The following is a 13768-nucleotide window of genomic DNA, read 5'->3' on the forward strand; positions in this document are numbered from 1 at the left end:
AGGTGGAGAAAGCTACTAGGGGGAGGCTGTTCTAGATTTGATTTTGACAAATAGGGAGGAACTGGTTGAGAATTTGAAAGTGGAAGGCAACTTGGTTGAAAGTGATCATGAAATGGTAGAGTTCATGATTATAAGGAATGGTAGGAGGGAGAACAGCACAATCAAGACAATGGATTTCAAGAAGGCAGACTTTAGCAAGCACAGGGAGTTGGTAGGTAAAATCCCATGGGAAGCAAATCTAAGGGGAAAAACAATTTAAGAGACATTATCAAGGGCACAAGAGCAAACTATCCTACTGTGTAGGAAAGATAGGAAGCATGGCAAGAGACCATGCTGGCTTTACCAGGAGATCTTCAATGATCTAAAACTCAAAAAAAAGAGTCCTACAAAAAATGGAAATGGTCAAATTACAAAGGATGAATATAAACAAACAGCACAAGTATGTCAGGACAAAATTAGAAAAGCCAATGCACAAAATGAGATCAAACTAGCTAGGGACATAAAGGGTAACAATAGAATCATAGAATCATAGAATATCAGGGTTGGAAGGGACCTCAGGAGGTCATCTAGTCCAACCCCCTGCTCAAAGCAGGACCAATCCCCAATTAAATCATCCCAGCCAGGGCTTTGTCAAGCCTGACCTTAAAAACTTCTAAGGAAGGAGATTCTACCACCTCCGTAGGTAACGCATTCCAGTGTTTCACCACCCTCCTAGTGAAAAAGTTTTTCCTAATATCCAACCTAAACCTCCCCCACTGCAACTTGAGACCATTACTCCTTGTCCTGTCCTCTTCTACCACTGAGAACAGTCTAGAACCATCCTCTCTGGAACCACCTCTCAGGTAGTTGAAAGCAGCTATCAAATCCCCCCTCATTCTTCTCTTCTGCAGACTAAACAATCCCAGTTCCCTCAGCCTCTCCTCATAAGTCATGTGTTCCAGACCCCTAATCATTTTTGTTGCCCTTCGCTGGACTCTCTCCAATTTATCCACATCCTTCTTGTAGTGTGGGGCCCAAAACTGGACACAGTACTCCAGATGAGGCCTCACCAATGTCGAATAGAGGGGAACGATCACGTCCCTCGATCTGCTCGCTATGCCCCTACTTATACATCCCAAAATGCCATTGGCCTTCTTGGCAACAAGGGCACACTGCTGACTCATATCCAGCTTCTCGTCCACTGTCACCTCTAGGTCCTTTTCCGCAGAACTGCTGCCTAGCCATTCGGTCCCTAGTCTGTAGCTGTGCATTGGGTTCTTCCGTCCTAAGTGCAGGACCCTGCACTTATCCTTATTGAACCTCATCAGATTTCTTTTGGCCCAATCCTCCAATTTGTCTAGGTCCTTCTGTATCCTATCCCTGCCCTCCAGTGTATCTACTACTCCTCCCAGTTTAGTATCATCTGCAAATTTGCTGAGAGTGCAATCCACACCATCCTCCAGATCATTTATGAAGATATTGAACAAAACCGGCCCCAGGACCAACCCCTGGGGCACTACACTTGACACCGGCTGCCAACTAGACATGGAGCCATTGATCACTACCCATTGAGCCCGACAATCTAGCCAACTTTCTACCCACCTTATAGTGCATTCATCCAGCCCATACTTCTTTAACTTGCTGACAAGAATACTGTGGGAGACCATGTCAAAAGCTTTGCTAAAGTCAAGAAACAATACATCCACTGCTTTCCCTTCATCCACAGAACCAGTAATCTCATCATAGAAGGCAATTAGATTAGTCAGGCATGACCTACCCTTGGTGAATCCATGCTGACTGTTCCTGATCACTTTCCTCTCCTCTAAGTGCTTCAGAATTGATTCTTTGAGGACCTGCTCCATGATTTTTCCGGGGACTGAGGTGAGGCTGACTGGCCTGTAGTTCCCAGGATCCTCCTTCTTCCCTTTTTTGAAGATGGGCACTACATTAGCCTTTTTCCAGTCATCTGGGACTTCCCCCGTTCGCCACGAGTTTTCAAAGATAATGGCCAATGGCTCTGCAATCACAGCCGCCAATTCCTTTAGCACTCTCGGATGCATCTCATCCGGCCCCATGGACTTGTGCACGTCCAGCTTTTCTAAATAGTCCCTAACCACCTCTTTCTCCACAGAGGGCTGGCCATCTACTCCCCATGTTGTGATGCCCAGGGCAGCAGTCTGGGAGCTGTCCTTGTTAGTGAAGACAGAGGCAAAAAAAGCATTGAGCACATTAGCTTTTTCCACATCCTCTGTCACTAGGTTGCCTCCCTCATTCAGTAAGGGGCCCACACTTTCCTTGGCTTTCTTCTTGTTGCCAACATACCTGAAGAAACCCTTCTTGTTACTCTTGACATCTCTTGCTAGCTGCAGCTCCAGGTGCGATTTGGCCCTCCTGATTTCATTCCTACATGCCCGAGCAATATTTTTATACTCTTCCCTGGTCATATGTCCAACCTTCCACTTCTTGTAAGCTTCTTTTTTATGTTTAAGATCCGCTAGGATTTCACCATTAAGCCAAGCTGGTCGCCTGCCATATTTACTATTCTATAAAATATTCTACAAATACATTAGAAGCAAGAGAAAGACCAAGGACAGATTAGGCCCGTTACTCAATGAGGGGGGAAAGACAATAACAGAAAATGTGGAAATGGCAGAGGTGCTCAATGATTTCTTTGTTTTGGTTTTCACCAAAAAGGTTGGTGGTGATTGGACATCTAACATAGTGAATGCCAGTGAAAATGAGGTAGGATCAGAGTCTAAAATAGGGAAAGAACAAGTCAAAAATTACTTAGACAAGTTAGATGTCTTCAGATCACCAGGGCCTGATGAAATGCAAGGAGCTGATTGAGGAGATATCTGAGCCATTTAGCAATTATCTTTGAAAAGTCATGGAAGATGGGAGACATTCCAGAAGACTGGAAAAGGGCAAACATAGTGCCCATCTATAAAAAGGGAAATAAGGACAACCCGGGGAATTCCAGACCAGTCAGCTTAACGTCTGTACCCAGAAAGATAATGGAGCAAATAATTAAGCAATCGATTTGCAAACACCTAGAAGATAATAAGGTGATAAATAACAGTCAGGATGGATTTGTCAAGAAAAAAATTGTGTCAAACCAACCTGACAGCTTTCTTTGACAGGGTAACAAGCCTTGTGGATAGGGGGGAAGTGGTAGATGTTGTATATCTTGACTTTAGTAAGGCTTTTAATACTTTCTCTCATGACCTTCTCATAAACAAACTAGGGAACGCAACCTAGATGGAGCTACTATAAGGCAGGTGCATAACTGGTTGGAAAATTGTTCCCAGAGAGTAGTTATTAGTCGTTCACATTCATGCTGGAAGGGCATAATGAGTGGGGTCCCACAGGGATTGGTTCTGGCTCTGGTTCTGTTCAATATCTTCATCAATGATTTAGATAATGGCATAGAGAGTACACATATAAAGTCTGAGGATGATAAACCAAGCTGGGAGAGGCTGAAAGTGCTTTGGGGGATAGTACTAAAATTCAAAATGATCTGGACAAACTGGAGAAATGGTCTGAAGTAAAAAGGATGAAATTCAATAAGGACAAATGCAAAGTACTCCACTTAGGAAGGAACAATCAGTTGCACACATACAACAAGGGAAATGACTGCCTAGAAAGAAGTATTGCAGAAAAGGATCTGGGGGTCATAGTGGATCACAAGTCAATCTTTCCAGCTATACTCTGAGCCCAGCAGAAGAGTCTGTCCTATCTCGGGGCCTCTCCTTTTGTCCCTCCAGGCCCACGAACATGATACAGTTCTGCGGTGACCTATAATCCTACTTTCAACATCTCCGACTCAAAGAATATTTCCAACACATATCTGAACAACATACTAACTCACAGAATCCTTCCTACCAACACTACAAAAAGAAGGATTCTGGGTGGACTCCTCCTGAAGGTCGAAACAGACTGGACTTCTACATAGATTGCTTCTGTCAAAGTGCACGGGCTGAAATTGTGGAAAAGCAGCATCACTTGTCCAAAACCTCAGCCATGCTGAACACAACATCATCAACAGCCTCAGCAACAAGTCTGACATCATAATAAAAAAGGCTGCCAAAGGAGGTGCTGTCATCATCATGAATACGTTGGAATATGAACAAGAGGCTGCTAGGCAGCTCTCTAACTCCACATTCTACAGGTCTCTAGAAAGGGTGGATATAATTTAGCATGAAACTTTGGTAAGACATGGTTAACTTTTGAACAAACAACAGGAAATATGCTGCCCAACTGAGCTGTCAATCACTGAGTTATATAAGATGATAAATTCATGCATGCTTGTTTATTGTTTCTGATTTACATTTAGAAGATGCCTCATTCATCATTATTGGGCTTATGTACAAAAATAAAGAGAAACTCTATATACTTATTCTTTTGTTAAAATGTCCATTTTATAATTGCAATTAAGAGACAGAATACTGTGTGGAGTACTGATTAATACACTTCTTGGATGCTGTAGATATACTGACCTCAGGCTTGTATGCATCTGAGGTATACTTTAATCAGTATCGCAGCATGTTCTGTTGTATTTTATTGCTTAATTAAATCAATACTACCAAGATTTGCCTTTGCAGCTGCATTTTAGCAGTTAGGATATATTAGTGTAAGTATGAAGGCGGAGAGGAAAAACATCACATAATGTTTTTTTATTTGATGGACCATGTTCTAACAATATTCTTTTCATTAATTTTATTGTCATCTTGGCTTTGTCTGGGGGTACCTTCTTCTGGATTTACCCAATATCACTATTTTTCTGCCCTTCTCTCTCCAGTTCTATTTTTTTTTCTATTTCTTTTGTTTTTGTGGTTTTTTTCCCCCTTTTTTGCTCTCCATCTTGTCCCCTCCCCCACCTTGTCTTGGTGGATCCTCCCACTTATTGATCAGTCTTTTTTCTCTTCCACAACACTCTCCCTGTTTCTCACTAATTCTTCCCTCACACTTGCAAACAGTCCTGAGTGTTTCAACATTTGAGACTCAGTAAAACAAAAGTAACTTCAATTATATCATTTGGCCACTACAGATGACTTTCCTGGGGAAAACCTGGGAGAAACAGAGGTTAATATGTGCTGCAGACAGACTTGATTACTGCATAAGGCATACACAACGGAAGCTGGTACAGAATTCTGATCCTTCAGCTTAAGAACCTTGAAAAGGCAAAACAATCTTAGCTGGTGAAAGGAGCATGTCCCTTATCTTTTCCATGTGCCAGCCATCACCTATTCACACGTCAAGTCAGTATAATACAACAGGTGAGATACCCCAGTGGTGGCCAAATGAGAAGACACCGCAGGAGTAATTGAATATGGGGGAACCTCAGAGAGGATGAGGTAATCCACAGAAATTCTGTAGGAGTGAACTGGCTACCTTATTCCTCCTGAAGACACAAGGTGGGGAGAGGGGAATCAGTCCCCAATCACATTGCAGGGCATAGAAAATAATTCCTTAAGAAAATGGTGGATAGGGAGGGATCCAGAGTATGTTGGGAAAGAGAAGGGGGTTGTTGTCCATAGGAGAGGCCTGCAGGGTCCCTTTTAGATCAGATCAGCATAGGAAGCTTCTCTAAACTTGGGTTTTTCCAAATTGATTTTTATATACATTTTGGAAATTTTAGTGACAGATAATAAACCCAGTGTGTATCCATGCAGTGCAATGATAACCTTTGGAATGCAAATATGCACATATCCAAACCCAGACACCTTTGGAATTGCTGATGGATGCATGTTTTCCACAACTATATTATTGCCCATAAGATCATCCCCCAACAAGGAACCTCAAACAGCTCTCATTGCCATCTCAAAATAGTCTGGGGTAATGTACTTTCTCATAAGCAAATAATGTTAATAGTGCAGAAATACTATCTGGAAAATATGCACAAGGAAATCAGTTATTCAAGGGAGACATGGTTCCAAGCATGAGACCAAAATACATATATCACAGCTTTTTCCCTCCTGCTTCATAAACTGAGGTCTGTCTAATCAGATTGATGTATGTGTGCCCTTTCTGCAGCTGTGCAGGAAGAAGTTACCAAAGGCGCTATCAGAGACCTTGCTAACAATTGGCTCTCCGAAGATGGAAAAGCATTCATCCATAATAAGCAGTGCAGAACTATCAGAGATTGGAGTTCTAATGAAAGGTACAAGAATTGTAACTCTTGCATGGATGAAAAAGCTTATCCATACATGGGCATGAGAGTCATTTAGTAATAGAAAAATGCAAATAGTGAACAAGTCAAGTAGCTTAATTGGTCAAAAATATATAGTTATTGAAGAGTTGGCAATTAACTGGTTTCTCTTTGCACTACAGAAATTAATAATCAAAAGATCTTGTGGATCTGAAGGAAGAATTTTCATGTGAAAAACTGGGCATAGACTTATTTGTGCTTTAGGGTAAAGACTATGCAGCCATTATGGATTATTAAACTAAGTATCCACCAGTGGTGTTCTTGGGGAGACCTAGAGTTTCTCATCTTAACAAAAGGATTAAAACAGCAAGCAAGCATCTATTATTCTGAAGATTCAGAGCAGGCTGCACATCGGGGACAGAAGGATGGTGAAGAAATTTAGCATCATGTGACCTCCAGAAGAAAAAAGGGGAACGTCCATGTACCAGCAGGGCAGATACAGGTAAGTAACCATTTTAATGTTCTCTCCACAGGTACTAATGCGGAGAGTGGACCAGATGATACGTCTGAGGGAAGGGAGCAGAAGGAGACTCCGCCGATTGGAAGGCATGGGATGCACTGTCCTAGGGTTGGGGGTTCCACGACCACCGCTCCCAAGAGAAGGAGGCTGGTGGTCGTGGTTGGGGACTCTCTCCACAGGGGGACTGAGTCATCTATCTGCCGCCCCGACCGGGAGAACCGAGAAGTCTGCTGCTTGCCAGGAGCTAAGATTCGCGATGTGACGGAGAGACTGCCGAGTCTCATCAAGCCCTCAGATTGCTAACCCTTCCTGCTTCTTCACATGAGCACCAATGATACTGCCAAGAATGACCTTGAGCGGATCACTGTGGACTACGTGGCTCTGGGAAGAAGGATAAAGGAGTTTGAGGTGCAAGTGGTGTTCTCGTCCATCCTCCCCGTGGAAGGAAAAGGCCTGGGTAGAGACCGTCGAATCGTGGAAGTCAACGAATGACTACACAGGTGGTGTCGGAGAGAAGGCTTTGGATTCTTTGACCATGGGATGGTGTTCCAAGAAGGAGCGCTAGGCAGAGATGGGCTCCACCTAACGAAGAGAGGGAAGAGCATCTTCGCAAGCAGGCTGGCTAACCTAGTGAGGAGGGCTTTAAACTAGGTTTACCGGGGGAAGGAGACCAAAGCCCTGAGGTAAGTGGGGAAGTGGGACACCGTGAGGAAGCACGAGCAGGAGTGCGTGAGAGGGGAGGGCTCCTGCCTCATACTGAGAAAGAGGGGCGATAAGCAGGTTACCTCAAGTGCCTATATACAAATGCACGAAGCCTGGGAAACAAGCAGGGAGAACTGGAAGTCCTGGCGCAGTCAAGGAATTATGATGTGATTGGAATAACAGAGACTTGGTGGGATAACTCACATGACTGGAGTACTGTCATGGATGGATATAAGCTGTTCAGGGAGGACAGAAAGGGCAGAAAAGGTGGGGGAGTTGCACTGTATGTAAGGGAGCAGTATGACTGCTCAGAGCTCAAGTATGAAACTGCAGAAAAACCTGAGAGTCTCTGGATTAAGTTTAGAAGTGTGAGCAACAAGGGTGATGTCGTGGTGGGAGTCTACTATCGACCACCAGACCAGGGGGATGAGGTGGACGAGGCTTTCTTCTGGCAACTCGCAGAAGCTACTAGATCGCAGGCCCTGGTTCTCATGGGAGACTTCAATCATCCTGATATCTGCTGGGAGAGCAATACAGCGGTGCACAGGCAATCCAGGAAGTTTTTGGAAAATGTAGGGGACAATTTCCTGGTGCAAGTGCTGGAGGAACCAACTAGGGGCAGAGCTCTTCTTGACCTGCTGCTCACAAACCGGGAAGAATTAATAGAGGAAGCAAAAGTGGATGGGAACCTGGGAGGCAGTGACCATGAAATGGTCGAGTTCAGGATCCTAACAAAAGGAAGAAAGGAGAACAGCAGAACACAGACCCTGGACTTCAGAAAAGCAGACTTTGACAACCTCAGGGAACTGATATTCTCCCAGGGGATCTTGCCTAACATGAGGGGGAAAGAAGCCCAGGAGAGCTGGCTGTGTTTTAAAGAATCCTTATTGAGGTTACAGGGACAAACCATCCCGATGTGTAGAAAGAATAGTAAATATGGCAGGCGACCAGCTTGGCTTAACAGTGAAATCCTTGCTGCTCTTAAATACAAAAAAAAAAAAGCTTACAAGAAGTGGAAGATTGGACAAATGACCAGGGATGAGTATAAAAATATTGCTCGGGCTTGCTGGAGTGAAATCAGGAAGCCCAAATCACACCTGGAGTTGCAGCTAGCAAGAGATTTTAAGAGTAACAAGAAGGGTTTCTTCAGGTATGTTAGCAAGAAGAAGAAAATCAAGGAAAGTGTGGGCCCCTTACTGAATGAGGGAGGCAACCTCGTGACAGAGGATGTGGAAAAAGCTAATGTATTCAATGATTTTTTTGCCTCTGTCTTCACAAACAAGGTCAGCTCCCAGACTACTGCACTGGGCAGCACAGCATGGGGAGGAGGTAACCAGCCCTCTGTGGAGAAAGAAGTGGTTCAGGACTATTTAGAAAAGCTGGACGAGCACAAGTCCATGGGGCTGGATGCGTTGCATCCGAGAGTGCTAAAGGAGTTGGTGGATGTGATTGCAGAGCATTGGCCATTATCTTTGAAAACTCATGGCGATCGGGGGAGGTCCCAGATGACTGGAAAAAGGCTAATGTAGTGCCCATCTTTAAAAAAGGGAAGAAGGAGGATCCTGGGAACTACAGGCCAGTCAGCCTCATCTCAGTCCCCAGAAAAAGCATGGAGCAGGTCCTCAAAGAATCAATTCTGAAGCACTTAGAGGAGAGGAAAGTGATCAGGAACAGTCAGCATGGATTCACCAAGGGTAGGTCATGCCTGACTAATCTAATTGCCTTCTATGATGAGATTACTGGTTCTGTGGATGAAGGGAAAGCAGTGGATGTATTGTTTCTTGACTTTAGCAAAGCTTTTGACACGGTCTCCCACAGTATTCTTGTCAGCAAGTTAAAGAAGTATGGGCTGGATGAATGGACTATAAGGTGGATAGAAAGCTGGCTAGATTGTCGGGCTCAACGGGCAGTGATCAATGACTCCATGTCTAGTTGGCAGCCGGTACCAAGTGTAGTGCCCCAGGGGTCGGTCCTGGGGCCGGTTTTGTTCAGTATCTTCATAAATGATCTGGAGGATGGTGTGGATTGCACCCTCAGCAAGTTTGCGTATGACACTAAACTGGGAGGAGTGGTAGATACGCTGGAGGGTAGGGATAGGATACAGAGGGACCTAGACAAATTGGAGGATTGGGCCAAAAGAAATCTGATGAGGTTCAACAAGGACAAGTGCAGAGTCCTGCACTTAGGACGGAAGAATCCAATGCACCGCTACAGACTAGGGACCGAATGGCTCGGCATCAGTTCTGCAGAAAAGGACCTAGGGGTTACAGTCGACGAGAAGTTGGATATGAGTCAACAGTGTGCCCTTGTTGCCAAGAAGGCCAATGGCATTTTGGGATGTATAATTTGGGGCATTGCCAGCAGATCAAGGGACGTGATCGTTCCCCTCTATTCGACATTGGTGAGGCCTCATCTGGAGTACTGTGTCCAGTTTTGGGCCCCACACTACAAGAAGGATGTGGAAAAATTGGAGAGAGTCCAGCGGAGGGCAACAAAAATGATTAGGGGACTGGAACACATGTCTTATGAGGAGAGGCTGAGGGAACTGGGGATGTTTAGTCTTCAGAAGAGAAGAATGAGGCGGGATTTGATAGCTGCTTTCAACTACCTGAAAGGGGGTTCCAAAGAGGATGGCTCTAGACTGTTCTCAGTGGTAGCAGATGACAGAACAAGGAGTAATGGTCTCAAGTTACAGTGGGGGAGATTTAGGATGGATATTAGGAAAAACTTTTTCACTATGAGGGTGGTGAAACACTGGAATGCGTTACCTAGGGAGGTGGTGGAATCTCCTTCCTTAGAAGTTTTTAACGTCGGGCTTGACAAAGCCCTGGCTGGGATGATTTGATTGGGGATTGGTCCTGCTTTGAGCAGGGGGTTGGACTAGATGACCTCCTGAGGTCCCTTCCAACCCTGATATTCTATTATTCTATTTTTGGGGGGATTCCACAGCAAATCCTTACCGATAATAGTCCTCAGTTCAGTGCAGCCGAGCTTGCAAGATTTGCTGAACCATACTGATTTGCATGTGTAACCCTATGTCCAAGATATCCATCAGCTAATGGACTTGATCAAACTGGAGTATGAAACTTTCTTTAACAAAGTTTACATAAGTTAACAGCAGCAGATATGACTTCAACACATGGGACTCCATGTCAACTTTTAAGGACTCTCTCTGGCATGAAGCCAGACTGGAATTCTCCTCACTGGTAGAAGAGGGGAAATCTACAGGAAGGGCCTCCCTGCAAGCAGCCCTGGATGCAGCTGATTTGGCTGTGAGGTCCATGTCCTCCACAGTGGCCATGCATCAGGGCTTGTGGATCCAATCCTCTGGTTTCCCTTGGGAGGTACAACAAATCCTGCAGGACCTACCCTTTTAGGGGGCTTCACTCTTCTCAGATGAGATTGATGCAAATCTCCAGTCTGAAAGACCCCAGGAAACCCTAAAGTCTCCGGGTTTGTATACCATAACGACTTCAAGGAAGCATTGTAAGCCTCAGCAGTCCTCCTGGTACTTCCCTCTGCTGGCTGGACAGGACCCACAGAGGAAAAGGAGAAGGGGCTTTAGGAGCAGATTTCTGCCCCTGCCTTCTCAACATCAATGCCCACCCCTCCCAGACATTTAGGTGGCTCCAAGCAGGCTTTTGATGGGACGCTCAAGGACATTATACCAGTCTCAGAGTTCTGGGATCCTGTTCCCCTGTTTGTGGACTACCTGTCCCACTTCCTTCAGGCATGGTCCCGTATTACTACAGACCGTTGGGTGCTGAGCACAGTTGAAGTGGGATATACCATCCAGTTCAGTTCTACCCCACTTTCCACCGTCCCGCCCTCTCCTACCCTCTTCAGGAAACCTTCTCACAAGCAACTCCTAGCCCAAAAGGTTCAGTCCCTCCTAAGAGTGGGCACTGTGGAAGGAGGTTCCACAGAACCTAAAGGGCCAGGGGATCTTCTCCTGTTATTTCCTAAACCCAAAAGCCAAGGGTGATCTCAGACCTATTCTAGACTTGTGCCAGCTCAGCTGGTACCTCAATAAGCTAAAGTTCCACATGGTCTCATTGGCTTCCATCATTCCCTCCCTGGATCCAGGGGACTGGTACACTGTCTTCTATTTAAGAGTTGCTTACTTTCATATCGCTATCTTCTTAGGACACAGGAGGTTCCTCAGATTCGTTGAAGGCCATACGCACTATCAGTTTGCACTCCTCCTCTTTGGCCTGGATGTGTTGACGAAGTACATAGTGGTAGTGGTGGCCTTCCCGAGGAGGCAAGGGCTGGTCAAATGTCGGTCCAGAGCTCAGGTGGAGTCCAGCATTCTTGTTATTCAGTTGTCTTTTCCAACACTTAGACCTGCTAATAAACGTTCAAAAGTCCATCCTCATCCCGGTACAGATTTTTTGGGAGTGGTGCTTGACTCTGCCCAGGCCAGGGCCTTCCTCCTGGAAGTTTATTTCTAGGCAGTCATGGCCCTCATAGCACACCTCCAGAGGCAACTGGTTACCATAGCCCAATATTGCCTGAAGCTGCTGGGCCACTGGCCTCATGTGGTCCAGTGTGCAAGACTATGCCTCAGGTCTCTCCAGACACATCTCTCCAGACATACTGGCCTCGGTATACTCTCTAATCCACCACCATCTGGACTCAGTCCTCATGATTTCTCTCCTGGTTCTCACTTCCCTTAACTGGTGGTAAGATCCATTAACGATTTGCACAGGCATCCTATTTTCTCAGCCCCAAATGTCTATTTCCCTGGTTTCTGATGCATCAGCGCTAGGCTGGGAAGCTTACCTGAGGCCCCTGAGGTCCTAAGGCCTTTGGTCTCAGGAAGAGCTCCACATCAATGTCCGAGAGCTCAGGGCAGACCACATGGTATGTTGGACATTCCTACTTCATCTTGCGGGCAAGAACAGCTTGGTTCTCACAGACAACACAATGGCCATGTTCTATGTCAACAAAGAGGGAGGGGCTCACTCTTCCTCCCTGTGTTGAGAGGCAATTTTCACCCTCAGGATGGTCCATGTTCTCACATTAGCTGTCTATCCGTTTCCTTAAGGGCCTAAAGAGGATGTATGAGAGCCCAAGTATGAGAGCCCATCCTTCCTTAGGATCCCAGTCAGGTCTTATCAAAGCTTATGGGTCCACCATTCGAGCCCCAAGCATCATGTTCTCTTCTATACCTCTTCTTAGTGCTCTAGGAGGGTTTCAGAGATCTGTGCCCTCACTTCGGAACCTCCATACACAGTTTTCTTTAAAGATAAGGTATAGTTGTATCCTCACCCCACATTCCTCCCAAAAGTGATTATTTGTAGGGATGTTACCTGCACACATTAGGGCACCCCACCTTTTCCCAGTGATTAGGGCTCCAGGTGTAACCCAGTTAATTTAGGCACCCCCACCTTTTCCCAATTCGTAGAGCTCCAGGTGAAAAGCACCTATCCATATCGAATTAGTAGAGCTCAGGGCCACTGGTACCCAATTCATAGGGCTCAGGGTGTAATTAACCTGGTCAATTTAAGGACCCACACCCTTTCCTAATCTGTACGGCTCTAGGTGTTTACTACTTCTTCAGGTCTGCAGGATCTTTTACCAGTGAAAGAGCCTTACACAGTAATATACTACATAACCTCTATTTATTAACAATCAACAAAACTAGACTGCACACGCTACACATACAGCGCTCACCACTCCCAGTAAGACAGAGGAACTTTTCTTGATGTCCAGTCAGGATCAGGTCTGTCTGGGGGACTTCAGTTTCTGAATGGTGTCATTGTTAGAGTGTTGAGGTCTGGCAGCTTGATCTTTGGGGCTGTGTCCTGGTGTTCGTTCCCAAAGAAATTCCGTTTGGACCCCAGTTTATATAGTGAAATTTGAGTCCTGTTTTAGCTGTAACTTAACCAATCCTAACATAGTGTAACAAAATTCTTTAATCAATTATATCCAACCATCTTAATTAATTTACACCTAGAAAAATTAAGTATGTAACAGACAGAAACAATTAAAGAACCAGACAGAGACCATACAGATAAACAATAGGGAAGTGGGGACCATAATGACAAAACAAGAAAGAAACGAGGATTTCACAACCACAACTATTGATAAGTGGTTTCTTGACAGACACAATGCTATCAAACTAAGTTTTCTTTAGCCATTTGAAGAGCTATTTCTTTATCTGGTGATAGTGGGTGCCATTAGGACAGGGTCTCCTCCTTAATCTGATATTACATTGTTTTAATGTAATTTAGATGGAATGTGAGGATGTGACTTCCTGCTACTCAGCTAATGGCTGCTGCTCGGCTGCTCTTTTAATCTGGCTGCAGACGAAGGCCTTAGGCTTTAGGCCTTACAATATGGCTTCAGACAAAGACCTTATCCTTATAGCAATAGCATACAAGTGAAAGGTCTTCCTGTGTTTGCTCAGGTAA

This window comes from Natator depressus, chromosome 2, assembly GCF_965152275.1.
Source record: "Natator depressus isolate rNatDep1 chromosome 2, rNatDep2.hap1, whole genome shotgun sequence".
NCBI classification, from domain to species: domain Eukaryota; kingdom Metazoa; phylum Chordata; order Testudines; family Cheloniidae; genus Natator; species Natator depressus.